The sequence below is a fragment of the Alosa pseudoharengus genome, unplaced genomic scaffold (genome assembly GCF_046254945.1).
Source record: "Alosa pseudoharengus isolate Yale_2024_CS ecotype anadromous, Long Island Sound unplaced genomic scaffold, YU_APseudo_1.1 YU_APseudo_1.1_scf_14, whole genome shotgun sequence".
NCBI classification, from domain to species: domain Eukaryota; kingdom Metazoa; phylum Chordata; class Actinopteri; order Clupeiformes; family Clupeidae; genus Alosa; species Alosa pseudoharengus.
The window spans coordinates 2,425,338-2,431,949 of record NW_027468609.1 but is presented as its reverse complement, the minus strand read 5'-3'; the positions used below and the strand labels follow the sequence as shown (position 1 = coordinate 2,431,949).

Here is a 6,612-nt window from a genome sequence, read left to right as displayed (position 1 = left end):
AGTAAAAGTTGCATATTCAAAATTGTACTTAAGTGAAAGTACTGAAGTACTTGATTTTAAAAATACTTAAGTATTAAAGTACAATTTGAAATTACATGTGTAAGGTTTAACACTTAAATGCATGCCCCTGACTAGCTTGTATAAGCTGCAGAATAAGGGATTATAGAATGTTACAGAATGAAGAAACCCAACTGACAGAAAGAAAATGTTTATTTTCTATCAAACTGGCTTGACATGAAAGCAACATTCAAGCAACTTTACATCATAGGTCCAACAGTGGCTCATGGTTTCTGAGGGCAAGTAAGGTAGGTGTGTGTGTAGCACAGCCTACTTCATGCTTAAATCTAACCAACCATTTCAAGGAAACAAAAGAGACTACATGGGTGCACAATTTCCGCAGGTTGGACGGCGAATTTTTGTATGCAGTGATGTGGTTTACTTTCGGCAAACAAAGCACGCATTTAAAACGATAGGAATCGTTCATCCGTTCAGTAAACTTAAACATTTTGTCGAGATACGGCCATGGGTGCGAGTACTCGACAGGGCATCCGCCTTCATCTCCGTCTCCTTCTACCTCCATCTTGCTGTCGATTTAGGAATAGAGAACGGTTAGATGTTGAACTTGGTTTTATCAAAGATTGTTAAGGCAGAGCAAGATACTTCATCAGGAGCCACTTCCGGGAACCCGGATCGCACGAGGGGGGGTCAAAATCCCCCTTTATGCAGAGCAGAGGCAGCGACTGCTCCATTGAAGTCTATGGGCATAGCTCAGAATTTTACCACATATGCTAAGGTCTTAGTTCTATAGAGTTAGGAATGTTAATTTCGGGCACGTTTTCATGATCCTCAAACCCTTGTGAACATTTCAGGTACATTTTTAGCATTTTTGAGCATTCCAGTCTGTAGAAAATCGACTTTATATCAGGTGTGCGCTGGTTATTTATGCCGCTTTTGTTGGCGGGTTGCAACGTACGCTCATCAATACGTCATCGACACGCCTCTTTATCAGTAGGAGTTAAGTCTTATAGAGACGAATGACCCATTAGACCAGCCTCAGACGAGTCCAGGAAGTGACGTCAATTCCAGAAATAAGTACATAATTTACTTTACTCTTTATGGAGAATACAGTGGGAAAAAACGTGTTTTCTTTTACAGTTCATGGAAAAAATAGTCACATTAGGTAGAATCTTTTTATTATTATTCGTAATTCACATGTATTTATTAAATAATCGATCGCGACTGACTGTCCACGTGATCTGCCAGTCAGCTGGGAGGAGCTCGTGACTCACGCATAGGGACTCACGGCAGATATTGCGCGAAATGTTGGTTTATTTAAATGTTGGTATCGTTTAGATGTCCTTCCTATTCATTAACATGAACATGATGACTGACTAAATAAATGACTACGATGTTTAATAAACCATTGTAGGCATACAAGTTATCATTATATCACATCAATTAGTTTTCTGTAGGCTAGGCTAGTGTGACATGCTTTACACTAGGCTACAGCATAAAAATAGGCTCAACAATAGGCTATCAACACGTTTGCAGTATCACTGTTGCAGAAATCACATACAAGAAAGCATCCTCTTGATTGTTTGTACATTTTTGCATATTCCAACATAAGGAAGCAGCATGAGGAAACTTGTCGTTTTTCTGCCTTATTTTCTAACTACTTTTACGAGTCTGCAGTATCACCGAGTAGCTGTTACAAGAGGGTCTGGCGTCCCTTTGTTATGACGCAACTTCCTGCGACGGTCATTCGTCGGAAAATGACTTAACTCCCTCTCCTCTTTATGCAGACAGGATTCGATCCCCATTTCGCGCCCATAGACATGAACTACGACGAAGTATCTTGCTCCGCCTTAACAATCTTTGGTTTTATAGCCTAGCGCACAGATGTGACGCAACCCTGATTAGTGATAGGCTGTCTCCTGCGAACAAACCATCACATTTTAGAAGAGAGGGGAGGGGGGGACAGAGTTTCGATATAGGCTAGACCTAGTTTATTGAAAGTTAAAAGTAACGAGAGCCTTAACAGAAATGTAGTGAAGTTAAAAGTACGATTTTTGTCATTCAGATGTAGTGAAGTGAAAGTGAAAGTATTTTTTTTTTAACTCAAGTGAAGTACAAATACTCAAAATCTGTACTTAAGTACAGTCCCCACTAACACAAAACGTTAAGGGAACGTTCGGGAACGTTAGTGTATGGTTCCCTAAAGGGTAGTTCGAACCAAACCAAAAACTAACGGTTAGGGAACGTTACCTAAGGGTTCCTTAACGTTCCTAAACGTTAAGGGAACCAACCAACCAAAACGTTCTCCTATGGTTGCACAGTACCTTCACACAACGTTCCCGTTTGGTTGTTATTGGTTGTTTTTGGTTGTTCTGAGTGCTGTTTTGACATGTTTATTTTAACCACCTCTGTTTAAGTTTTTGAAGTAGGCCTAGCATATACAAGGTTTGCAGTCACTTGATATTCACTAAAAATGATTGGCCTTATGTAATCAAATTAAGATAATGAGTAAGAGAATATATTTATTTTTAGGCTGATATCAATTTTGCTATAAACAATACTTTTGTGCTTGATTTCAGTTTTGTAACCGTATGAAGTGAAAATGCTTAAAACACGAATCTATCAATAAAACAATTTTCACTTCTACATTTCACATTTCACTTAGCTCAATATAAAAGTCCAACCGTTACACCCCCACGCCAGTAGGGGGAAGACAACGCCTGGTCTGCATTCAGAACCGATTGCAGTTTCACGTTGGATTAAACAAACAATAATACTTCGGTAAATAAAATATAAAATATTTTTATAATAGTTTTCTGCTATCACTAGAATACATTCAGAACATGTTTCATTTGTTCCTGTAGCCTACCATTACCATTTTACATTCACACATGTTACATTATTTGCATTCGAGGCTTCTGATTAGGTGGCAATGACGTCAATGGTAATGCGTCTCTATTCATTCCAATTCCATGCCGTGTTAAATGTGTTATATAGCATTGTGTGATTGATTGCGCCTCTATCAGCGTTAGAAACTGGAGACAATAACAACACAAGCTCCATTTCAGTTTTTGAAGTAACATACAAAATGTTTGCAGTCACTTGATTTAGATCCACTCAAATGATTGGTCTTATAAAATCTAAGTAAGGTAAACATCATATCAAGATAATATTTATTTTAGGCTAATATCAATTTTACTAAATAAAAAATATATACTTTTGTGCTTTTTTTTACGTATTAGGTGAACTTTAAACAAAAATCTATCAATAGAACACTTTTCACAACTAAGAAAATTCACTTATTTCATTTCACAATTCACTTCAGTTCAATCAGACAGGCTCTCCCTTACACGTAGGCCTACCCCCACGCCAGTAGGGGGAAGACAGCGCCTCTGCTTTCAGGTGATCGATTTAAGTCTTGTCCTGACTTCCGTAAACGGTCTCTGTTTGAATTCCGTGATTCTTGAACACCGCTGGAAGAAGTCTTGGAATGGATAACACTCGTCTTGAATTCGATCTCACGAAAGTAAGTGAAATATGTTACAGTTTCATGATGTAGGCCTAGTGGTTGTAATGCAAGGGTTTGAGGTTTAACCTTAAGTCCTTTCACTTGTAGGGCTTTGTTATATTCCGATTCTGCCAAGTTTGTAATTTACCAGAGCACATTGCTCATTCGTCTTTGTTTGAGCTGTTCTCAACGTGTTATGTTTTGCAGCATTGTATGTTTTGTGTCATCGTGTTAACCTGCTCGCGTTGATGTTACAAATAATAGCACTAGGCTACCGTTTCTTTTAATTAGTTTTAGTGTACAGTCAGTCCTTTTAGGCAAGTCACTCGGCAGCAGTGGTGTAGGCTAGTGGATATAGGCCTACTGTATGTAGCTGGATCTAGGCTACTGTGATGTAGGCTAGTTAGCTGTAGTGGGTAGGCTATACTGTGATCAACCCCAAATGTATCCTAGTCTATTTTAAGTGGGTATACTGAGATGGTGAGGCTTTTTAAGTTGGTATAACCTACTGAACAGTCCTGCATATGTAGGCTACACTAGAGCCATAGAGATGGCTATAGATAATGTATAGGCTACACTGTCGGCGGACATTTTGCAACACAGTTGATCGGATAGACGATCAAGTGAATAGACCTCTGAATTTTGCCTTCAAAAAGGTGAGATCCGGTAGCCTATCTTGCAATTTTTGCTATGGGAAAATAACATGGGGAGAGAATTATTGCACTCTCCCGTGGACGAAGAAGTCTGAAATGCAGACATTTTGCTCAACACACGTTTGTCCTCTGCCTTCGAGTGGTAGGCTAACTGTGATCTTCAACAGGCCTACGTTAAGACAGCAACTTAGATTTTTGCTACCCCAGACCTAACTTGCAATGTAACTTGTCATAGGTAGTTAGGTTAAATTAACACCCTGATCTCCTTATAGGCAAAGATGGCAGTTTTGGTTCCTTTTTGTAGGCGAACTTCAGAGGTCTGTTGGGAAGCATACAGGAAGGGGCGGAATGTGTGTAGTAGGCTATACACAGCTGCCATACTGGCTTTACAAACTAAGCCCATGCATTTCTATGGATGCTGTGTCTCCCCATTAGAAATTCTCTGGGCTACAATACAAAAATCAAGTCAAAAGCTGGGCCAAATATCCAGTTAAGAAAATCTGGTTGTGTACAGATGACTGATTGCTGCAATACTATCAATAATAGTTTTCTCTATATGGAAATACTGCTTTGCTCTACTACTGGCTCACAAAAATGTTGTTCTCTTAACGTAGATTCATACACCAAAGCTATGGAAAAATGTCAGCGGCTGATGGACACTTCTAGCATTGAGGCGGAAGAAGATGCGAGCGTCCACAAAAGGCAGTGCATGGTCACGTGATGGTAAGACCTCTTAAATACAGACTACATTATTTGCACAATTCAAATATTCTTTTTGCAATCAGTGCAGATTGTATGGTCTTTTATTTCAGATGAATCCGTTCCGCAAGCAAGAAAGCATTCCAGGATGGTGCGTGTGCCTGGAAGCCCTGTCTGTAAGTTAACATTTATACATGTATTATTTAAGAAAACCAGTTGAGTCATATTTCCTACCATGGAACTACTGACATTCATGTTTATTAACCTAGTGCATATCATGTTACTGTTCTGATGTATTTGTCTCTTCCTGCCTTTTATTAGGTCAGCAGATGTCACTGCCTCCACCACCTGCATGTGAGTTTTTCTTTTTAGCGATTGTTTAATGTAACAGCATAGGTTTATCTTTTGCAAATGTCATGTGCAAGAAACCTACCATAAATTAACTGACCAATATTCATATTTACTTTATTTTTAGATGAGTCAACACCACACAGGCAACCAGCTCATTGCCCAGAGCTGGATGGGTCTATTATAACACCTGCCACTTCATCTTGGGACCCAGTTGAAAGTACAGTGTCTTTGAATTTTCCATTTCCAAGTAAATACAATTTCATGACAAGGAACTTGAGAGTAAGTAACTTTTTTGTTGTTGTAAACAGCACAAGTGACTCATCACACAGGGAGGTGGCTTGCCCATGGAGACGGAAATAAGAGGTAAGAACACTCACTTAATTTGTTCACATATGCAGGTATATAATGTATTTAACAACTAAAACTAACACCATCCATTTTCCATAGCAATAAGGACAACCATTACCGCATGGCATAGCGAATGGACGCATTTGAGGAGAAGATGGATGAGCTGCTCATGCTCTTAAGGAGCTCCCAGTCACCTCCCTCTGCTCCAATCGATGACATATTGCTGTCGTCCTGCTCAACAGTCACTGAGCTGCAGGAGAGGAGGAACAAAATGCCCTCCCTCCAGGACTTGTACTCTGGGACCTAAGCGGGCAGAGACCATCACCAAAGACTCCACATATCCTGCACACACACTCTTTAACTTCCCTCCCCTCTGGCAGGCGCTACAGATCCCTGCACACAAAAACAACCAGACACAAGAACAACTCTTTTCCCACTGCCGTCACTCTCCTGAACTGCAGATAAGTGGGGTCATCCCCACTTTGACCGTTTACCTGCCCATTACATACTTTATCATTCCAATATACGTCTTGCACTCTTATGTTAATATACTTAGCTAACACTAAGTCTAATTTATATATATATATATATATACAGTGAGGCCTTTTATATTGTTTTTTTTGTCTTTTGATAATTTTATATTAAAGTTATAAGTTCCATCGATTTTGCCTGTTCATTCTTTCCTGCTAATATATAATAATGCATTCCTGCTCGTGCTGTTTAAAGTAATTGGTATGCAAAGGTTGCAATGTTAGGGGAGGGTTCCCTAAAGGTTAGGGAACGTTATGGGAACAGTTAGGGAACGTTAGGGGAAGGTTTCTAAAGTTTGCAACGGTTAGGGAACGTTAGGGGAAGGTTTTTTAAAGTTTGCAACGGTTGGGGAACGTTAGGGGAAGGTTCTCTAAAGTTTGCAACCTTTAGATAACGTTAGGGGAACGTCCAGGGAACGTTTTATATAACCAAGAACAAGATCAGCAAACTTTCCATGGGAACCAAAACTTGCTCAAAAACTAACCTTAGGGTAACGTTTGGGAACCA

The 6,612-nt window shown here is 39.6% G+C and overlaps 1 long non-coding RNA gene across 1 annotated transcript; it reads left to right on the top strand.

Moving 5' to 3' along the window:
* Positions 1-5,196: 5,196 nt before the first annotated feature.
* LOC143122314 (uncharacterized) lies at positions 5,197-6,107 on the top strand. Its single transcript, XR_012986636.1, has 3 exons — positions 5,197-5,229; positions 5,351-5,589; positions 5,674-6,107. It is a non-coding gene; the product is annotated as an uncharacterized LOC143122314 (long non-coding RNA).
* Positions 6,108-6,612: the final 505 nt, after the last annotated feature.